General features: G+C 42.7%; 1 pseudogene; it reads left to right on the top strand.

The window, feature by feature from the left end:
- The first annotated feature begins 23,069 nt into the window (after positions 1-23,069).
- LOC115029326 (small nucleolar RNA SNORA17) lies at positions 23,070-23,191 on the top strand (annotated as a pseudogene).
- The last annotated feature ends 325 nt before the right edge of the window (positions 23,192-23,516 follow it).

Raw genomic sequence — 23,516 nt, 5'->3', positions numbered from 1 at the left:
GGAGATCTTGCACTTGAAAGCTTCTGTGAGAAGGAGAGTAGGCTTTCTTCAAGAGTACAGGACCCTGTATGGGTTGGCCACCCTCCAATAAAGGTGTCACATCCAGGAGTATGTCAGCAGTTCAAATTGAAGGGTTTGAAAAAATAGGACATGGTTGGATTGCAAAGTGGGAAGAGGGGACAAATATGATCAAAATACAAAAGCGAACTACAAGTGTTGAGAGGAAAGGGTTCTTTGATTAAGGTAAAGAGCAACACCAATCTGGGTATAAAAATAAGTGTTTAGAAGGAAATCTTTCAACTCCCTCCTGTCTGTAGTACAGGCAGATCCTTGAGGCCATTTTGTTTATATTCCTTTAGGTTTACATGTTTCCTTTATATCTGAAAGGTTGAAACAAAAGTTCTCTATAAGCGTGTCGCTCGCCATGGTGCTGAAGATACCAGGGATGAAAATTCAGAGTCTGCGCCAGTGGTGTTTGAAACTAGCATGAGACTAAGCAAGATGACAGAGTCTGGCTGGATTCAGGTTAGGACCTAGGAGAACTGAGAGGGAGAAATTAAAGTGCTTTATGTCATTGTGATGATTAATGAGACTGTTTATTTGGCAAAATCTAGAATCACCTAGGGAGGTACCTCTGAGCACGTTTGTGGGGAAGGGTCTCGATTAGATGCGGGGCCCATTCTAACTGTGGGCAGAAGCTTGACTGCTCAGTGGAGACGGGAAGCTGGGCACTAGCAAGCTCATGCTCATTGTGCTCGCTTTCAGACTGTAGACAGAATGTAACTTGCTACTTCCAGCTCTTCACACACTTCACGACGCTTTTTTGTAAATCTATACCTGAAAGTTCATGCCATTGCCTTCTATGAGCATGTAAAACTTACTGGAAAGACTCCCAGACACAGCAGGTTTTTTAAAAAATAAGACTGATTCCTTTATTCTGGCCTGTGAAACTGGAACATCACATGCTTTGCCTTTGCAACACTTCAGTGGTACCCAAGGTAAAAAGAAGATAAGGCCATCCCAGGGAAAGGAAGACAGGCTAAAGACAGAACACTAAAACCAGCACTATTAAGGAAAAGATGCCTCTGTGTAAACCATCTACAGACCATCTCTGAGACAGACAAAAAATCTCTTTTGAAATTAGACTTATTCAACTCACATGTTAAATAAAACATGAACTTTGACATCAAATAGATATTACTGTGTATGCAACCTCTCTACCATGTATTCATGAGCAAAAACACATTAGCTACTCTAAACTGCCATCTCCTCACTTACAAAGAAAGTAACACATTCACATTTTTATTTGTTGTAAGGATTAAATGTGTTAATTTATAAGGAGCCTTACACAGAGCCAATACCCTATGCTGGTCAAGGGTTGTTTCATAATGTCCTCTCTTCTCTTAGAAAACTCTATGTATGAGGTTATTGTTAACATAAATGCCTTGACTGGCCTTATTTATAATAGCCAGATGTTGGGAAGAATCCAGATGTCCCTCAACAGAAGAATGGATACAGAAAATGTAGTACATTTACACAATGCAGAACTACTCAGCTATTAAAAACAATGGATTTATGAAATTCTTGGACAAATGGATATATCTGGAAAATATCATTCTTAGTGAGGTAGCCCAATCACAAAAGAAGTCATTAGATATGCACTCACGGATAAGTGGATATTAGCCCAGAAACATAGAACACCCAAGATACAATTTGCAAAACACAAGAAAATCAAGAAGAGGGAAGACCAGTGGGTGGATAGTTCATTCCTGCTTAGAATAGGGAACAAAATACCCATGGAAGGAGTTACAGAGACAAAGTTTGGAGCTAAGATGAAAGGATGGACTATCCAGAGACTACCCCACCTGGGGATCCATCCCATAATCAGCCACCAAACCCAGACACTATTGCATATGCCAGAAAGATTTTGCTGAAGAGACCCTGTTATAGCTGTCTCATATGAGGCTATGCCAGTGCCTGGCAAATACAGAAGTGGATGCTCACAGTCATCTATCAGATGGAACACAGGGCCCCCAATGGAGAAGCTAGAGAAAGTACCCAAGGAGCTGAAGGGGTCTGCAACCCTATAAGTGGAACAACAATATGAACTAACTAGTACCCCCAGAGCTCGTATCTCTAGCTGCATATGTAGCAGAAGATGGCCTAGTTGGCCATCACTGGGAAGAGAGGCCCCTTGGTATTGCAAACTTCATATACCCCAGTACAGGGGAATACCAGGGCCAAGAAGCGGGAGTGGGTAGGGAGGGGAGCATGGCAGAGGGAGGGTATAGGGAACTTTCGGGATAGCATTTTAAATGTATATAAAGAAAATATCTAATAAAAATAAATAAACAAAAACAAATAAGGTTCAGTAAATAACTAAATAAATAAATAAATGCCTTGACTGGAATATCATGTAACTGGAAATCTTTCTCTAGTAGCTAGAATTTGGGGGGGGGGAGGGAATCACAAATCACAGGAAAGCCCTTTGCTATTTTTATGATTGAAAACACTATACCTCGGGTTGGAAAGATGGCTCAACAGTCAAGACTGCTGCTTTCCCAGAAGACCTAAGTTTGAGTCCCAAAACCATGTGGGTTACTCACAATCACTTGTAACTCTGACTCCAAGGAATACAACGCCTCTGGCTTCCAAAGGTACTTCCACTTAGTTACACACACACACACACACATACACACACACACACACTTTAAAAAAAAAACATTTTAAAGACCAACAAGGAGAGGTGTAGAGAAGTGTTTGGATAGAGAAAGGGAAGCAGTAAATGGTTTGATTATACTAATCTCATAAAATTAAAGAAATAATTTCTAAAAGATCAACATTTTAAAAAACTAAAGCCGCCATGGTCTGAATGATTATTGTGGTATGTGTGCTGGGGTCCAGGTATGGTTCCAAGTCCTCTACCTCCTCCCTCTCAGGGTATCCAGACACCACTACACACCAGGATGGAAGGATGAAGCAGAGTCTGGAACAGATGGGGTTGTGCAGGACGTGGGTCAGGCCTGGTGTTAGTTCTGAGGATGTGAGGGTAGGGTAGGGAAGGGCTTCTCCAAGGATCTTCAATGAAACAGCTCTCTGAGACTATCTTTTTTTTTAAGTTTTTTTTTAAAATTTATTATTATATGTAAGTATATGTAATTGTCTTCAGACACACCAGAAGAGGGCATCAGATCTCATTATGAGTGGTTGTGAGCCACCATGTGATTGCTGGGATTTGAACTCAGGACCTGGGGAATAGCAGTCAGTGATCTTAACCACTGAGCCATCTCGCCAGCCCAAACAAGTCTTTTTTTGTTTTTGTTTTGTTTTGTTTTTCGAGACAGGGTTTCTCTGTATAGCCCTGGCTGTCCTGGAACTCACTCTGTAGACCAGGCTGGCCTCGAACTCAGAAATCTGCCTGCCTCTGCCTCCCAACTGCTGGGATTAAAGGTGTGTGCCACCACGGCCCAGCGAGACTATCTTAACTTGTGCATATTTCTTCATTTGGGGTGAGCTTGTGCACATGCATTTTATTTGGGGTGAACCAAGGATTATAAAGTTTTGTGAAAGGGGATAGGAATATCTAGGGAAGGCAAAGGTCACTGGTTGAAGGCTAATGTACTGAGATGTCTCATAAGCCTGGGGAGGCATTCCAAGAATCTCAGCTGCTTGTTGAATAACCACTCTTATTGGTGGGGAGTTGAACCTGCAGTTTCACCAAGGCAATGTGACATTCTGCAGGTAGAGAATATAGGGGTTCCATGCTCCCCAGACAAGGTCAGAAAAGGAGAAGCCTTCCTGCTAAAGGGAGTCCCCCATTTGCACCAAGCCCAGAAGGCTATCTGGATAACAGTAGACTTTAACCTTAATTAGCAGGACCCAACAGATTAGATTTCCCTAATATTCATAAGTTGAAACTCTATCCCCCAAAGTGATAATACTATGTGGAACCTTTTAAACATTAATTTTAGGGCTATCCTTTGTCAATGGAACCAGTGTTCTTGTCAAAGGAATCTCTGAAAACCAGATAGCCCCTTCAAACATGTAAAGGGTTATAATAAGGGGATATCTATGAACTAGGAAACATAACCTTCAGCAAATACCAAATCTGCCAGCACCTTTAGCTTGGACTTCCAGAGCTATGAGAAACAGATTCTTGGGGGAAGAAATTTATAAGTTGCTGAATGTATTGTATTTTGTTAGAGCAGCCTAAATGGATGACTAGAACATTCTAATTATGCGGATGACTTTCCCTGCTACTCTCAAGCATATTGGTTATTGTTGGATATTTGCTGATGTTTTCAAGAACTGAGACCATGTTAAGGAGAGAAAAGGCAGTGGAATCAAGATATCTCCCAATATAAACTTCTCTGACTCCTTTCTTTCAACTTCATAATGCATTAAATATTGACATGATCAATGAAACAGACCAAATGGTCACAGAAGCAACAGAGATGGGGAAGACAGGAGCCGTAATGACAATTACATTGAATATGGAAGTTACATTGAATGGGAGACAAGGTCTGAACTACAAGCTATGGTTTAGAATTTCAGTTCATCCACCAAGGAAGATGTAATATTCCATCTTGCAGATGAAGGTATCATTGCATGTGCCCATAGCCACACATGTTACTGTGAGGAGACAGAGTGGGAAGTTGAAGCCATAGTTTCCCTATTGCAAAGCACAGGTGATTTCCACTATGAAGAATCAGGAAAAGGGAAGATGCAGCCATCCTTGAAGTTTCCCAGGATACCAAGCAGCCTCAAGTCCAGGTGCAAAGGAGAAGATCCAAACGGATGTGAACTGAATGGTCACATTGTATAATCTTTGTATTTTGTGTTTTGTAGACTTTCCCTTCTATATTTTAGCTGATGTTGTCATCCCATGATCTTGGCCACTCGGGGCCACTTAGCAGCTCAGCTCTGATTCTCGCTCTGGGAAGACCATCATCTCTCAGTTCATGCAGTGCCATTTCTTTCCCACACCCAGTCTAGTTGAGGATTGTGGGCTTGGCATTCTGGCTTCAAATCCTTTCAGCTGGTCTTCCCGTTATGACTTAATTCTGACTCAAAAAAACTATAGCCAAGTCAAAAGAGGCAGATTTTAAAAAAAAAAGCACAACATAGGTTTATTAATTGCTTGCCTTTATTGCTTTGAAAAAATGTAAAAGGCAACTTAAAGAAGAAAAGGTTTATTTTTTTTTCTTACAGAGTGAGAATAGAGTTCATCAAGGCAGAGAAGGCTTGTGAGTAAGAACTCAACCCACTGCTCACACTGAATCCTCCGACAGGAGGCAGAGAGATCAACACTGGCACACTTTCTGGGTTTTCCTTGTTCAATCTGGCACCCCAGCCCATGAAATCTCGACCCCTACATTTAGGGTGGGACATTTCACCTCCATTAGCCCAATCAAGAAAGTCATTTGCATGTGTACCCGGAGATTTGTCTCTTAAGTGATCATAGGTCTTATCAAGTTCATGATCAATTTAAACATCCCAGAAGGATGGCAATATATCCACAGGGAATTCTCAGAGAAAAAGTAACTCAGTGGCCATAGTCGAGCAAACGGTGTTTTATTTTTGGTGTGTAAATCCTTGGACATTGAGTAATGGCATCTCAGAAGACCAAGTCACCTCTTGACTTCTGAAATGCCATCATGGTTTTAGTTTAAACTTTTAAAGACCCTGTCTACATTCGTGAAAGTCCTGAGCCACGTTGCTGCTCAAGCATCTTCTTAACAAAAGCAAAATTCATTTTCCTAGAAACAGGTCCTCCTACAATGGCTGCATTCCTTTGCACGTTGCTCAGAGTCTGCCAGGGGAAAACCACTTGCAGGTCATAGCCTTTTGTGCAGAAAATGCTTTTTAGTCACATTGCACCCCAGAAGGAAAACAAGAAAATGTTTTTAATAATGTCTACAGATAATTCCACTTGAAACAACTTTGTACTCTTTTGGGAAAGACATTTTCAATAATAATACTATCTTCTCCCCTAATCAAATCTGATATTTGAATCATCACTTTTAATTCTGTAAAGTGCTTTCTTCTATTTATTGCATGGCTTCACATTTAAAACCATGGCACAGAGGGGAAAGTGACATTACAGATTAGAAAGAAGAAACAAGGGAGTGTAATGTAATGTCACTTAGTTCCCCAGGACCGGTTAATGGCAAAGATAAGATTGGGAACTTTGGGACTTCAGGAATTCTTTTGTTTCTTAGTTTACTTCTTAACCCTGATGCTTTTGTTCTGTTTCTACAAAAGCTGACCTTTCAGAGCTCATCCAACAGATAAAGATTTAGAAGGCAGAGCTATGTTAATGGAAATATGCAGCCTCTCCAGCAGCACAACGCATACTTTCCATTAGAAAAAGAAGCCAACGCAAAATGAAACACGTAAATCAGAAAAAGGTAGCACCAAACGCTGTGTCCAAGATGAGCTGCTGCCAAGTGACTGGGGACTGTGTGAGTCAGGGTGGTCTGTGTGTCACCCTCTGTCACAGGGGCTGGTCAGCTCAAGCCCCTGCCCCTCCACACTCACTTTCTGCTCATGGTCAGGTCAGGTGCTGCTGACGTGTTTGAGTGCATTGCTATCTTTCAAATGTGACTCCTTGGTCCCTGGGTCACTCCACATCTAAGATCTCCTTTGAATGCATTTTCTAAAATGTGTCTGTGCTTCGGGCCCCTCCCCTTTCCGTGGTCTGCCTCTCAGGCCTATGAAGTTGATGCTTCTGGCCCCTCCCCCTTTTCTGATCAAGCCTATGAACTTGATCCACGTGCCTTTTCCCCTTCTGTGCCATCTGTCCTCTCCCACTGATAGCTCTCTAGACACCGGCTCCACATGTGAATAAATGCAGCCATAAAGGAAGGAGAGAGCCTCTGGTACCCCCTTGTGATGGTTATTCTTGGTTGTCAGCTAGAGTGTATCTGGAATGAACTATAATCCAGAAAAGGAGGGCACACCTGTAAGAGATTTCTGCTTGGTTTGAAGTGAGTGAAGCCACTTTTAGTCCTGACCTTTGGAGTAGGAAGATATGTGCCTTTGATCCTGATCTTGAGGCAGGAAGACACACCTTTAATCTGGGCTGCACCTTCTGCTGGAAGCCTATATAAGGACAAGGAAGGGAGGTTTTATTTTTTGCCTGCTTGCCCTCACCTCACTAGCACATCCATCCCTTCACTGGCTTTGGAGCCTTTGGGGGGAGGGATTCCAGCATATAGACCAGCTGACCCATTCTTATAGGCCTGAGCATCTAATAGATTCCTGCAATTTCCCCTTATAGCTAGCCAGTGTTGGGTTAGTTGGACTGCAGCCTGTAAGTCATTTCTAATTAATTCACTTTATATGTGTGTGTATAATGTTATAGATGTATGGGATTTGTGTGTGTGTGTATGTGTGTGTGTGTGTGTGTGTGTATGGAGAGAGAGAGAGAGAGAGAGAGAGAGATTCATTAAGTCCTTTGACTCTAGAGAACTCAGACAAACACACCCCTATTCGAATCCTCTCATTCGTTTAGCCTTTTGTCAATTGGCATCACTTTTTCTTTGATATCACCCTTGACCTCTCCAAGTAGACTTTGTCCTACTTTCCATTAATATATAGATTCTGTGATGCTCTACAAGCCTCAGCTTGTAGACTGTATATTGCAGCTCTCCGGCATCCTTATCCCCAACTGGGAAAATAGCTTACTCTGAGATCATAGACCAGATGACAGCCGCCTTCCCCTAGAAGTGGGTTCTGAGTTTCAACCGTTTCTTTTAAGCCCTGGGATTCCTATGGGACTTTGACAACTTTCTATATTTATGTCCCTTCAGCTTTCCTAGTACTTTTTATCCTTTTAATGTTCAGGGGCGGGAGTGGGGAGGGCCTGCTTTTAAGGTCACATGACTGAAAGAATCAGAGCAGAGCATGATGCCTGGTTTCTTCAGGAAATCAATGCATGCTAAAAATACACCACATGAAGTACCCTGAATGGACCACTTGTAGATTCTGGGAAAGCCTTTGGGGAACACATGGGCTTTGGTTGTGAAGTTTTACGGGTATGGTTCTCAAAGTGGAAAGGAATATTTTATTCCGCTTACACGACAACTTAGCTAAAATCATGTGCCAAAGCTAACATCTGAGCCCTCTTTTGTTCAAACAGGATGATGCTGAGAGTTCCACTGTACTTCCTTTTCATGGGCATCCACAGGGAAAATCAAAGGGGAAACTTCTGAGCCAGGAAAGCTGAAAAAGAGATGCCACTAGCAATTTGGTGGTCGTTGGGAGGTTACAGGGTACCGCTATGTGCTGAAAACAGATACAGCAATGGCAAAAACACTACAGAAAATACCTATGGATTCAGGGAGAATTAATACTGGGAGGTGGAGTCCTGTCCTGGCTTTCAAGTTGGTGAAAAATTGCCAACAGGAATGAATTGAATTACCAACATACACTGCATGGTTAGGTTTCCACCACCACCTCCTTCCATTATCCTAGTCAATCTCCAACGCACACACCTTTACATCTCTGCAAGGGTTAATTTAACCCCTGCCTAACTGGGTGAAATCATCTAACCAGCATCTGATCCCTTCCATTCTCATATATGTTATTGAGAAACTAAGGACTGGTGGGCAGCAATTCCCTCACCTGTACACTGGTTACTGCATACAACATTTCTCTTCTTCCTACTTTGTCACAATGTTTAAGTGTCACCCTGTCCTTTGTCTGATGGTCATGCTACCTCTCCTGCAGGTCTCATTCATTCCTAGGAAATAAGCTATCTCTCATCTCCCCAGCTCCCCACTGCAAGTGCTAATGCTGAGAATCACCCTGGCTGAATGTCCACCTGCATGCATTCTCAGATGGCAAGCAGACCATTGCTTCAGCTGTCACTCATGTGGGCAATCTCTAACGTGGACCGCCTTTCCAGCTCCTGACTTCATTGCCAAGGTTTCCCACTCCCACACATGCAGAATTTGCCCAATCCAGTCAACACCAAATTTCCTACTTTACCTCTCCTGACTCCCCATAAATAGCACCTTTATTTCCCAAGCTTTAAAACTAATGGCCATGTTTTCCCCTTGCTTACAGACTTTCAGTCCAGTACCATCAGCAAGTTTTATTGAGTCAGCTCCTTGGTTTAGAGTCTACCTAAGTAACATGGGACCGTGTCCCAATCAAGATCTGTTACAGGGCTCCGTGATCACTTATGGAATAAGTAGTGTCTATAAAGCTCTGTAAAGCAAACTGCACGGTGAACAATGCTAAGGCGTGCTTATCCGTCTAGACGAAAACAGTAACAGACGAAAATGTGGATCTCCACCCAAAAACACTGAAGAACTTCAGAAGCTTTCGGTGCTTTGTTTAACAACAATAAAAGTGACTGTCAGTCTTCTCCAAGGGGATACTTTCCAAAACTCTCAGTAGATGCCTGAGATCCATGAGCAGTATCAAACCCTATATAAACTGAAACCAGGGAAGTAAGACTGTAGAGTAGCTAGTTCTCTCTCTCTCTCTCTCTCTCTCTCTCTCTCTCTCTCTCTCTCTCTCTCTCTCTCTCTCTCTCTCTCTCTGTGTGTGTGTGTGTGTGTGTGTGTGTGTGTGTGTGTGTGTGTGTGTGTGTTCATGAGTTCCATGACAGATTCCTACTAGAGTTCAGGGATGCAGGGATGCACAGCTTTTGCAACAAGCCTCTGAGGTGCATAGCCCACACCCAAACAAGCATTCTGCATCCCTTTCACTTAAAAGAGTCAAGTTGCAGATTGAGTCCAATTTACAAATCTCCATTGCATATTGGTCCCTTAGTTTGCCTCGAGCCAATGAGCTCCGTTCTTAGACATGTTTGGTGCAAGCAGCAGAAGAAGACAGTAGCCTTTAGAGCCCAGGAATCTCTCACCCCTGGGTAAGACATGGTGGCTGCACCACCATTCCAGACAACATAAAGAATTGTCGATGTCTCTTGTCACCACTCCATCCCAGATAAGAAGACACTTAGCATATTGACATCTCGACTGCTCTGATAGAGGTGCCCAGCAGAACATAAGGCCCTGTGGATGTGGTGGAAGAGCAAAGCTTTTAGCAGGTCTTGAACACAGGGAAGGCCTTGACAGAAGCACTGGCTGGTGGGCCAGTATGAGACCACATCCACTAACAAGAGACTCTGAGCCATGAGAGAAGAGAACAGGAAGGGAAGCGTCCCCAACACAGTTATGGTCAAAAGAGCATGTTATGAACTGAACAGACATTAGCAGACATTGAGCAGACATCACAGTGAATCCTTCTTTACAGAGCTGCTTAGAAATCCCTGGGAACAGAGGACTACTTTGAAGAATGATGGCCCTGCACAACTGCCCTGACCAGACACCTGAGCGTAGCAGTCTTGGGGATTGACCTTCAATGAGCCTATGAGCCCGTTAATATGACTCAGTGTTTAACATGCTTCATGTGTGATAATGACAGAATATTTGCTTTTCAAAACATAGATCAACATCTTGTGGGGGAAAATATACAAGACACAACACTTTGGGAAGCCTGTTTGGGCATGTCTTCCCAAAGCACTTCCATTTATACACTGGGTCTGAGTCTGTGTGATATCACACAGGAGGATATTACCAATGCCCAGGCCACTGGTGAATCATTGCTGAATGACACTTCAGCTCTGTGTGTGTGTGTGTGTGTGTGTGTGTGTGTGTGTGTGTTCACATGTGCATGCACACATATACACATGTATACATATATGCAGGTACACTTGTATGTGAGGAAAAACAACCCTGGGTGTTGTTTCTTGAAATCCATCCACCTGCTTTTTGAGACAGGGTCTCTCCGTTGTCCCTGGAGCTGGCCAGTTCAGTTGGATTAGTTGACCAGTGAGCACCAGGATGCTCTTATCTCTGCCTCCCCTGTGCTGGGATTACAGGTCCTTGGCATTCCCACTGCACATGAGCACAGTAAGAGAGAACAGAGGCAGTTTTGTCCAATGGGCACTGCAATGTGTGGCAGTCTGGCTAGAGTGTGGGCCAAGATGAGACCACAGCACTCACAAGAGGTTGTTGAGCCATGGGAGAAGATAAAACCACTGCACAGCATTCAGCTCTTTATCGTGAGTTCTGAGGATCAGACTTAAATCCTCATGTTTACATAGTAAGTGCTTGACCAACAGAGCCATCTCCCCAGTCCCAGCTGTCTCTTCTTTTAGGGGACCTTTTTTCAAGGCTATATGTACCTGGTGCACAACAGGTACTCTGGGCTTACAGGTAAACATTGGCTTGAGAATCAATCCTTCTTGGGCTCAAACTGGAATAGAGGTCTTGTGCGCTGATTATTAGAACTGGGCAATTAGCTTCAACTCTTTATTGGTTCCAGGAAATATTTATATTTATTTACATATAAATATATAATAAGTAATATATTTTATTAGCCACAACTCTTTATATACTGGCTTCAGGTAATATATTTAAAGATTGAACATAGCACTTTTACTATCCCTGTACATAGGGCAGCAAACCTTTCCTAAATTGCAATCAATACCTCCCATGTCTTGCTGACTTCTCCATGTCTAGGCTTTATCACTGATCTTATTTCAGGACCACAACCCTCTGCAGACATGAACGTAGATATCCCAGGACTAGGATCTCTTTCAGTCTCTTCACTGCACTAATTCAGTCTTATATTCATTTATCCCTTTATTCCAGAAACAATAGGTTCAGTCACTTGTCACTGACTAAGGGCTTTGCTGGAGTTAATGGAGCTAGTGTCTAAAATACTCATTTCCCCTTTATGTGATCAGGAAATATTTTAAAGAGAAAGCAAGTTAATAAATGAGCACATAACGTAGCACTAAAGGTTTAATACCTTAACAGGAAGGCAACCAGAAAAAAATACTATTAAAGAGCATTATTAATGCACATAAGGAAATCTGTGAAAGAGATTCAGAAGGCCAAGACCTTTTCAGAACTCCTGAGCTAAAGGCTTCCATCTAGTCGTTTTCTTGGCCTGCTTTTAAACGCTAACAAAATAGCCTTGGAAATCCATACAATAAATCAAATATTCTCTTCATTCTTTTCTCTAATCCAGGAAAGTAATTATAGAATGCAGCTTCTGAGCTGTGCTTGTGCCCATGGATGGGAGATGAGAAAAAAATAACAGTTTTGCCAAATTAGCAGAGTGTATGCATGCAAGGAAATTCACAAATTACAGTGATTACTCGGAGCATCTGACTCCAGGGAATCATATCCAAGCAGTGGAAATGGATGGAAATGGAAAATACAAGAGCAAGCTCTGTGGGTTCCACACACAGAGACTGTCTGAACCCCTTCCCCATTGCTGTCAGGCTGGCTCTGTGACAGTGAGCACCTGCCAGGTGAAATGAGAGAGCCATGACCAGCCTGCTTTATCCCTGCTGGAAGTGAACTCTACCTAGAGTATATTCACAGTGAGCATTCCAACATAAACCACAGCCACATCTCACACCCTGTGCAAAGCTCTCCTCTGCCTTTCTGGTGACCATAGGCTATAACCAGGCTCTTCACCATCACCAAAGACATCCTTGGAAATCAGAATTATGCCTAGTTCCCAACCAGACCCATAATACTCTCTGTTTTTCTTTACACTCTTTGATGTATTCTTCAAACCAAATAACAGCTGCATGTGCTTTTTAGTCTTTAGAAATGCTGGACCTAGCTGAAACGGACCATCTAGGGCAAGTTTACCTGCATATAAGCCATGATAATTCCTTAAATAAAAATGCCGCTATAAAGACCAATAAGGGACTGGAATGTGTGATTTATGAAAAATATTTGAAATAATAAAAATAACGTGTTAGGGCAGCAAATATTAAATGTGCCTTGTATTTATGTTACTCTTTTTTTTTTTTTTTTTTTTTGTCTAAGAAAATAACTCTCTTTTCACTCAGGGTAAAATAGAGCCATGTGGCCAACTGTACCACCAACATCTCTCCAATCCAGAGCTCGTCAGTTAGACACAAACAAAACCATGGGACAAGAGCACCCACAGACACCTTCTGTCCACTCTGTCTCTTCCTTTCCAGACACTTGAAATCAAACGCCCTTGGAAGCTGTAGAAGCCATTTAAAGACCATGAACAAAAGAAACCAAGATTTAAAGACATCTCATCCTCAGGATTTTGAGTCTTCAACACCAACAACAGCCAACTTCTAGTTTTTTTTTTTTTTCCGTTTAAGAGAGCAGGTTTCCATGTGTTTATGGCACTGGAGTCTAGGCTGGTGAGACAGCACAGTAGGAAGATGTGCTTCCCGCCAAGCTGACAACCTGAGTCTGGTCCCTGGAACCTATAGAACGGAGGAGAGAACCAGTTTCCATTGGTTGTCCTCTGACTTCCACATACGTGCTATGGCACACATGTGTATACATACATACATACATACATGCACACACACATACATACATACATACATACATACATATGATAGATAGATAGATAGATAGATAGATAGATAGATAGATAGATAATAGATAGATGATAGATAGATAGATAGATAGATAGATGATAGATAAATTAATAGATAGATAGATAGATAGATAGATAGATAGATAGATAGATAGATAGATAGATAAAAAGATTGTATAGATAAAATTTTTAAAGACACTGAAAAGTGTATCTTAAGAAGTTAAGAAGTCAGGTAATATCCAACTATCATAATAGCAAGCTATGCATCTCACAGACTATGTATGAATACGTGTGAAAATTATAAAATAAACATAATATAGCTTAAATAAAGATAGAGGGGGTTTAGTCCTATAGGTGAAAACACTTGTCATATGATCATTTTCATAAACAAAGCTGGTGCAAAAACAATTAGTCCTCTTGGGTTTCTTCATAGAATATGACAGAAAACTTAAATTCACGGGAAAGAGTCCCAAGGCCATAAGAGCCAAGAAGATTGAGTAATTGAGTAATGTAACTTGGCTGATTAAGTATACACATTTTAATAAATAATATATAGTAATCAATTGACAGATGTATGTATCAATAGCCCAGAATAAAACTTACTAGCAAATATTCAGATTAATGTTAACAGAGATTCATGTCTCTTACATGCCGGCTGTGTTTAACACAGTCACATCTAGAAAGCAATTTTTTGTTTGATAAAGTACATACATTCCTTTCTGCCGGAACACGTGATTACCCTCATGGCAGGGGTGCAAGATATCAAATTTATTTCTTTATGCCAAAAGCTAAAACAACTTACAGATTTATTGGCGATCGGATGTGAAGAACAAACGCTTAAAGCCCTATAGGAAAAATATTTTTATGTTTTATGAGGAGCAAATTATTTCATAGTTCTTTCATGAAATATGTGAAAGAAAAACTTAATTTAAAAAAACACTGCATGAAAACCGAACTGCGGCAGAGCTGCAAGCTGAGCAAAGTGAAAATATTTGTGACCTGAGTGATTATTTAGTTATGCTCAATGTTTCCTTTAGGGCAAATGAGCCTGTGGATATTTTTATTTTAGGGTTTATAATCCTACAGTTACTATCATTATTTTACTGCCCATATTGTCCCAGGTTTTGGCAGAAAGTAGCCCTTCGTCTTGGTTTTTATGTCCTTCCATAGTGTTGAGAACCACCTTGCTTTTGGGCACCTATTTCCTTTCTCTGAAAAACTATTCTGAAACTCTGAACTAGTTGTGACAGCAGCATTTTTAATGAACAAGAAGCAGCATGACCCTTCTCCAGTTCAATACAAACGGAGCAAGAGAGACACGAGCAATGTCTTCTGGCATCAGGGTTGGTCTCATACTGCAAAGTGAAGTAAAACAGCTACTTGCAGAAATGTGCATCTAAAGAGTTATCATTCATTTATAAAAAGTCATGAAAATCACAGTGGGGTGTGCTTATGATATGTACATAGTGACAAAGAGTAGACAACTGCTTCTATTTCCCTTCCCAGAATACCAGCATCTGCCAAGGCCTTCCCATGATCACAGAGAACCATAACCAAAATGCAACACTCTATGTTGCATTTGAACATAAGCAAAATTATGAACATTTTCCAAACCACAAAAATGGCTCTCCTTTCATCATATTTCCCAAACAACTGTAACATTAGTGTCGCTCTCAGCGTCCCTTCTTTCTTATGAGATGCCTAATCATAAACATATTACCAGTCGTAAAAGCATCCTACCTAGAGTCCTGATCTTTCAAACCTGGCTTGGCATGACCTAGACTGAGCCAGTGGCATGCTAAGTCCTCTTTTGTCCATTATGTTGGTCAGTTCCCAGACCTGGAGGGCATCATCCTGAGTGAGGTAACCCAATCACAAAGGAACTCACAAAATATGTACTCACTGATAAGTGGATATTAGCCCAGAAACTTAGGATACCCAAGATATAAGATACAATTTGCTAAACGCATGAAACTCAAGAAGAACGAAGACCAAACTGTGGACACTTTGCCCTTCTTAGAATTGGGAACAAAACACCCATGGAAGGAGTTACAGAGACAAAGTTTGGATCTGAGACAAAAGGATGGACCATCTAGAGACTGCCATATCCGAGGATCCATCCCATAATCAGCTTCCAAACGCTGACACCATTGCATACACTAGCAAGATTTTGCTGAAAGGACCCAGATATAGCTGTCTCTTGTGAGACTATGCCGGGGCCTAGCAAACACAGAAGTGGATGCTCACAGTCAGCTACTGGATGGAACACAGGGATCCCAATGAGGGAGCTAGAGAAAGTACCCAAGGAGCTAAAGGGATCTGCAATCCTGTAGGTGGAACAACAGTATGAACTAACCAGTACCCCGGAGCTCTTGACTCTAGCTGCATATGTATCAAAAGATGGCCTAGTCGGCCATCACTGGAAAGAGAGGCCCATTGGACTTGCAAACTTTATATGCCCCAATACAGGGGAATGCCAGGGCCAAAAAGTGGGAGTGGGTGGGTAGGGAAGTGGGGGGGGAGGGTATGTGGGACTTTTGGGATAGCATTGGAAATGTAAACGAGGAAAATATCTAATAAAAATATTAAAAAATAAAAGAAGAGAAGAGAAGCTTTGTTTTGCTCATGGTTTCTGAGGTTTGAGCCCATATTTCTGGGACTGTAATTAAGCAAAGCATTGTGACAGAGAGCACGTTGCCAAGAAGTAAAGACAGCCAGACAGAAAAGGAGGCTGCAGAGAAGATAGAGGCTCTGAAGAATATCAACTTGTGACCTGTTTCCTCCAACTGGACCTCACTTCCTAATACAGCCGTCGAACTATGAATCTGTCAATGTATTGATCAGAGCACCTTCTGAGCTCCACCTCTGAACACTCTACATGCGTGAACTTTTAGGAGATATTTTCAGTTCAACCACAGCACTCTCAAAATGACCCATTCACATTTCTCCATGTCGTGTTTCTAATAGTCTCTGGAACAATGATGTTGACAAAGGTATAAGTATCTTTTCACTGCCTAGGAATCCTGCGCCCAAACTTTAGGACAGCATCTGCACATCAGGAGAGAGAATGTGGAGGAATCCATGAAGCCAAACAAAAGGAGGTGTCTATCTGCCCAATTTCAGGTCCTATTGCCTAAAAATGAGGAAAAACTAAAGCTGCAACAAAACGTCACTTCTACTTCTTGGTGGATAGACACTGACTTTTAGTTATGCTGTCAACATTTTTACTCTTTCATTCTGATAAAAAAATGCACATAACAGAGAATTTATTGTTTTTACCATTTTGTGTCTAATCCAGCAATAGTACATAGATTCATATTGTTGCAATGCCACCATGAACCATCCACGGGACTCCCTGCCTTGCTAAACCAAAGTCTCTAAGATTTGACATTAACCATCCATTACTCTCCTCTCTGTGCCCTGACAACCAGTGCTCTGTTTTCTGAGTCTAAGTATGTCACTGCTTATAAATGGAATCATATATTGCCATCTTTTCTGTTTCATTATGTGATTGAAATGAATAATTTTAAAATAATGGTATCTGAATTAGGAAAGTATTCAGTGGTTAAAAGCACATACAGCTCACAAAGGCCCTGAGTTTGGTTCCCAGAACCCATTTCAGGCGCTCACAATCACCTGTAACTTCAGCTCCATAGGATCCAAGACTTCTGGACTCTGAGGGAGTAGGGCACGGTACACCAACATTTACATGCACAAATGCACACGCACACACACATGAGAGAGAGAGAGAGAGAGAGAGAGAGAGAGAGAGAGAGAGAGAGAGAATCAAAATACAACAGAATAATTGTCTTCCTTGATTGCACTAGAGTATAATCCAGTTTTAACTTTTCATTTAATACACACCTTTTGAGCAGCAGTAGAAAGTATAATAAAGCTAGTATCCTGATTGGTCACTCTATCAGTTACTTTTCTCAGAGTTGTAAAAAAGCTACTTGACAGTGGGACAAGGCTATCAGCTCAGCCACAAAACCTCCAGCTAACAATCTATCCAACCTGCAAGACATGCTGGAGCAATGGTGGCACAGAACTTGATGGAGTGAGCAACCCATGACTGGTCCAACTCGTGACCCACTACATGAGAGGGAATCCAAGCCTTACACTGCCTGGATGGCCAGGAACCAGAGACCCAGAATAGAACCAAACCAAAGACAGTCAATGAAATGATTCCTAATGATATTCTGCTATACTTCTACATCGGTGCCTAGCCCATATGTCATCATAGGGGCATCACCCAACACCCAATGAAAACTGATGCAAAGACCCACAGCCAAATACTAGATGGAGACAGGATAACCCCACAAACTCAGGGGGTTATAGGAGCCACCAGAGAGGTTGAGAATACCATCAGAACATGGCCCACAGAATCAACTAAGCAGGGCTCATAGGGTCTCACAGAAACTGAAGGGGCAATCACAAACCCTGAAATGGTCTGAGCGAGGCCCTCTGCATATACCTTATGGTTGCGTAGCATGATGTTCTTGTGGGACTCCCAAAACTGGGAATGTAGGGGTAGGGGTGTCTCTGACTCTTTTACCTTTGCTTGAGAGCCTTTTCCTCCCACTGGATTGCCAATTACAGGGTGATATGAATGTTTGTATGTTTGTGCTCAGTCTTATTGTCTCTTGTTAGGCCATGTTTGGTGAATGTCTGTTTTTGTTGTTGTTGTTGTTGTTGCTTTATTTTGGTTTTGCTTTATTTTGCTTAAGAAACAAAGGAGGATGATCTGGGGGAGAGGGGACAGACCGGAGAAACTGGGAGGAGTAGAGAGAGGGGAAACTGAGTTTGGGAGATGTAATGCATGAGAGAATAGTAAAAGTTTTTTAAAAAATTAAAAATTTCTATGGTCACATTTTAAATTAAAAAACAGAAACAGAAACAAAACCCTACTTGACAGAAGCAGCTTAAGGGTGGGAAGATGTACTTGGGCTTTGAGGTGATACGGTCGGCATGGCACAGAAAGGCATTGCAGAGCTGCTGCTGCCACTCATATCTTAACAGAGCAGGAAACAGAGGGCTGAACTGGAAATGACCCTCCCAAGGCCAGCCCTCAGTGACCACCTCTAAAAGCCAAACCCTGCAACCTCCAGAATCATTGCAACTCCCGGGAGAGCAAGTAGCCAAACACATGAGCCTGTAAGTCACAGTTAGCTGGAGAGGGGTCTATCCTGTGCACTAGAAGGTTCCAGTCTTGATAACGGGGGTGCTAAGTTGTTTCCTTTTTCACCTACAAAGTCAAACTCTGGTTGTGCACAAGAAACAAGTTTTGAACAAACCATGAATACTTGTTGCATAGATTGAGTAATCTATTACTGTTGTATTTTGAAATTGTGAGCTTTAATGTTGAAGAAACTCTAGAGCCTAATTTGTTGGATGTTTCCCTGCTTATCTTTGTCACCTTTGAAATAGCCTTGACATCTCTTAAAAGTGCTGGTGGCATGTGAATTGTTCACCTGCCCTCTGCAATAACAACCACGACTGATGTCTCTTCTCTACTGCCTCACCTCATGTCTCACCTTGATGCATTGAGCAGTGGCGGCTTTAAGTGATCTTTGCGCAGCTGTAATTGAAGAGGTATTACAGCTATTGAAATTGTGCCAGTTACCACATTACCGTGGGCATAACTCAGACAAATCACGAACAGGAATGACTTCATGGAAGAGGCTTAGCATTCACTTTCATAAGTCAGCTTTTTCCTTTGTTATTTGAAGTGTGCCACCACCCAGGTTGTAAGAAAGAAGGATTCATCATGACGAGTTATAAACTGCAGCTCAAGAGAACACATAAGTAAATGAAACAGGGCAAAACAAACAAAAAAAACATTAAATTATCTCTTTCTGATTAATTAATCTTTTTCTGTTTAAACTAATCTATAAAAATAAGACCAAATCTAGCTCCTTTTTGAGATCAGGAATGTACATCAATAGAAGATCATAAACTTTGAATAGAAAGAGAAGCCCATGCCCGTGTCCCCGCCCAGACCCTTACCATCATGACCTTGATCATGCCCTTCACACTGTGAACCTTTGGTTTCCATAAGTGGAAAATAACATTATCTACTTCAGAAAGACTGAGTGGGAAAAGGAAATGAATGCAAACATTTTTATGCACTGCAAGTTACTCTGCAAAGAAGACTGCTCAGTACTAAGAATTTTCAAAAAGCAGGGCAGGGGAGATGGCTCAGTCAGGCTGGGGAGAGATGGCTCGGTGGGTAAGCTGCTTGCTGCACAGGCCTGAGGGCCTGAGCAGGGAGCTCCAGAACCCATGTAAATGCCACACTTGACATTACACGCCTGTAAATGCAGCCCTGGGAGGCAAAGCCTCATGAATCCCAGAGGTTTACTGTGATGCCAGTCTACCAATCAGTGAGCTCTGGCTTCACCTGGAGACCTTGTCTCAAAAAACTAAAGGGGGGAACAACTTAGGAAGTCAGCTAATATTGATGTCTGGCTTCCACAGTCACATGTGTGGGCACGCAGGAGTCCAGAATATAGATCCATCTGCCTGTGGAATTTCCTGGAATTTGCACTCTGCAAGTTCAAACTTTGCTGTGTGTTTGCTGTGTCCTTAGCCAGTGCAAGAACAAGGCTCGGTGGGACTGGGGAGATGCCTCGGTGGGGTTTCCACATACATTGTCACATTTGGTCCCATTTAATATTTCTTCAGTTGGGGTTCTCTAGACAGCATACGTATTAGCTGATTTTGTGTGTCAACTTGACACAAGCTGGAGTTATCACAGAGAAAGGAGCCTCCCTTGAGATCCAGCTGTAAGGCATTTTCTCAATTAGTGATCAACAGGGTGGAGGGCCCATTGTGTGTGGTACCATCCCTGGGCTGGTAGTCCTGGATTCTATAGGAAAGCAAGCTGAGCAAGCCAGAGGAAGCAAGCCAGTAAGTAACATCCCACCATGGCTTCTGCATCAGCTTCTGCCTCCAAGTTCCTGCCCTGTGTGAGTTCCTGTCCTGACTTTCTCTTGTGATGAACAGCAATGTAGAAGTGTAAGCTGAATAAACCCTTTTCTCCACAACTTGCACAACTTGGTCATGATGTTTTGTGCAGGAATAGAAACCTTGACTAAGACAGGGTGGGAATAGCTATGGTTTGAAAATGTCCCCAGCTAAATCTCCAAGCTTACCACACACAGAGCCTAAGTGGCTAGCTCTTGGCTCAGGGGCTGTGCCCAGAAGCTCCATTGCTGCTGTCTCTAAATACTAGGAGAGCATGCTTACTCCAATGCAAGAGTGGAAGGTATTTTGAAGTTTCTGTTCCCACCTCAGCCTGGTCTTCACAGAGAAAACTGGGATCCATCGATTCTCTGCCTTAAATTCTCTTATGTCTGACTCTGGTGAACAAGTTTCTCTATCTCTGGATCCTTGTCTACCATGGACCACTAAGCTGTGTCTGGCTAAGCTCTGGCCACAATGACACCAGAGCTGATATCTATTCCTGGACACAATGGGTTATTCCAATGGTGAAATTCTTGCTCTTATTTTCCCAGCCCCTGGACCTTTCCATAGTTCCATCCTCTTAGGTGTCAATGCAAATGTTCCCTTTTTCTGAGAAGCAATTGTAAGTGGGAATTTTGGTTTCTTTTAAACCCCCAGTGATGTTATGTGAACACATTTTTGTTTTAGTCCCAGCTTTGGGAAATGAGGCTGCTTCAGATCGTCCACAGCCACTGACTCTCATTGTCTCCTGCTCTAGGGGGGCTGAGATTTTTACAAGCTGCAGATAGTTTATGTTTGGAATGGAGAGGACTCTTGAGAAGATATAAATGCAAGAGCCCCGAGAGGGCCTGTGAGGCTGCTGTTCCCCTCACTGCTCCTGCCTTGGCTGCTGCTGGTCCCTGCTGCTGCTTTTGCTATTGTTGGGTTGCTGGGTTGCTGGGTTGCTGGTTGGAGATATCCTGATAATAGAGATTGGACTTGCTCCAAGGAACCGGGTGCCCTTAACCACCAGGAAGCAGTCTAAAACAGTCTACAGCTCCTTTCCCCTCCAACTGCCTTTCTCTCCTACCTAGTGTTGGAGGGATTGAAAGGATTGGGGTGGAGAAGGGTGGTAGGTATAAGAACCCAAATAAAATAACCCAAAAAATACACCAACAAGCAATCTCTGGGATATTTATCATTATGCAACACTGTCCCTTTTCTGTTCCAAGGGCTGTCTGTCACTGTTCACTGTTGGCTTACCAGTGTTATGTAACAGTTTTCTCTAAGAATGAAACATTCCATCCTGCAAGAGTACTTTTTAAACAAGGGAGCTCAAAGTAACTCCAGGAAGTCCCTGAAGCTGATCAGATTCACAGTCCCCTCTCTGCCAGAGTAAACATGAAAGCAGAAGGTCACTCTCTCAGACATATTGTGCAGAATTCCTAAAAGACTGAGATAAACTGAGCTGCAAAGAAGACTCTGGGACCAGACAGCTGCCTGGAAGAAATAGAGAGCAGCCAAGCTGCCTGGAAGAAATAGAGAGCAGCCAAGCTGCCTGGAAGAAATAGAGAGCAGCCAAGCTGCCTGGAAGGGGCTCAGACCAACTAAGGCACCTGGAGAGGACACTATAACCTGTTAAACTGCCTATAGGCTATACAGAATGCTCTGGGTTTCCAGATGTTGTAAGTTGTCACCCATTCTGAGATGGGCTTTGATGATAATCTGTCTTTGCATCATGCCTGCTCCTGTAAACAACCCCTTCACCCATATTCCTGTAAGTAACCCCAATAAAACTCATTGGTTCACCAAAGTGAACTTTGGTGGTATCCATATTTTGGCCTATCATAGGTTCTCCATCAGGGGTGAACACAGGTGTTTGCTGCATATCCCCAAGGAAAAAAATTTTGTCATACTACAACCAATTCATGCATTTTTCAGTGCCTCAGCAGTACCTGGCACAGAGTACACAGCTCTGAAACATAGTTGTGTGACGTGAACAGTGACGTAAACAAGATGGTGTTAGCAACTTACAGCTGGAGAATATAAAGGCACACAACTGCACGAAGGCCGCAGCGGGTGGTTCCAATGAAGGGTTGGAACTTAGGCTTAGCTCTGAACACTAAGATGCTAAGTTTGAACATAACATAAAAATTTTTTTGAAAAGACGATAAATCAGTCTGCATTTACCTCTCTATGACCTGAACACTTGGCACAAACAACACGGCGTTTATTTTCAAGGAATTCGGTTGATCAAGACAGAACTACGTGTCTCTGTTCGTGTAGGTGGGAGCTTTTAGAGGATGTGCCTCACACACCAATGGGCTAAGACGCAGAGAGAGCAGTCAGGAGCAAGAGGAGCTGCAACCTTCAAAGCTCCCTCCCCAGAAACTCACCCACCTAAAAGCTCTACAGACTCAAAGTAATATAAGCTGGGAGACAAGCATTCAAAACATGAGCTTTAAAAAGAAAAGAAAAGAAGAGGAGAGGAGAGGAGAGGAGAGGAGAGGAGAGGAGAGGAGAGGAGAGGAGAGGAGAGGAGAGGAGAGGAGAGGAGAGGAGAGGAGAGGAGAGGAGAGGAGAGGAGAGGAGAGGAGAGGAGAGGAGAGGAGAGGAGAGGAGAGGAAAGGAAAGGAAAGGAAAGGAAAGGAAAGGAAAGGAAAGGAAAGGAAAGGAAAGGAAAGGAAAGGAAAAGAAAAGGAAGAGAAAAAAAGGAACCTACCCCAGAGGTGCTGCTGGTGTGGCTATTGTGTCACCTGTGTAGTGGCAGACAGGAGAAGTTATGTCTATGCTCAATGTCCTGACCTATAAACATTGGAATGATTCGTAGCCTAACATTCCCTGAGTAAAGCAAACCTTACATGACCACCAATCCGGCAGCAGGCAAGCCAGAATGAGCCCCCAGGCCAGGATAGGGAACAAGCCAGAGACTAAAAAGAACCCCACCTGGGACTGTGGGTCCCAGGCAGCCATTCAAGTAGGCCTGGGTGAGGAGCAATCCCAAGACAACCAACAGACAAGTGCCATGGAGCCCAGACAGGAAGCTAGCCTGAGATGACCACCAGTTTAGGCCTGGGAGGAGGCAGACCATGCACAAGATGGCCCCTGCCCAGTGCCATAAGGCATGGGTAGGGCATCACACTCCTAAGACCACTCCTGAGACA

Source organism: Mus caroli, unplaced genomic scaffold (genome assembly GCF_978045245.1).
Source record: "Mus caroli unplaced genomic scaffold, Mus_caroli_1 scaffold_12, whole genome shotgun sequence".
NCBI classification, from domain to species: domain Eukaryota; kingdom Metazoa; phylum Chordata; class Mammalia; order Rodentia; family Muridae; genus Mus; species Mus caroli.
Note: the sequence above shows the minus strand (reverse complement) of the source record. Positions and strands in the feature narration are given on the sequence as shown.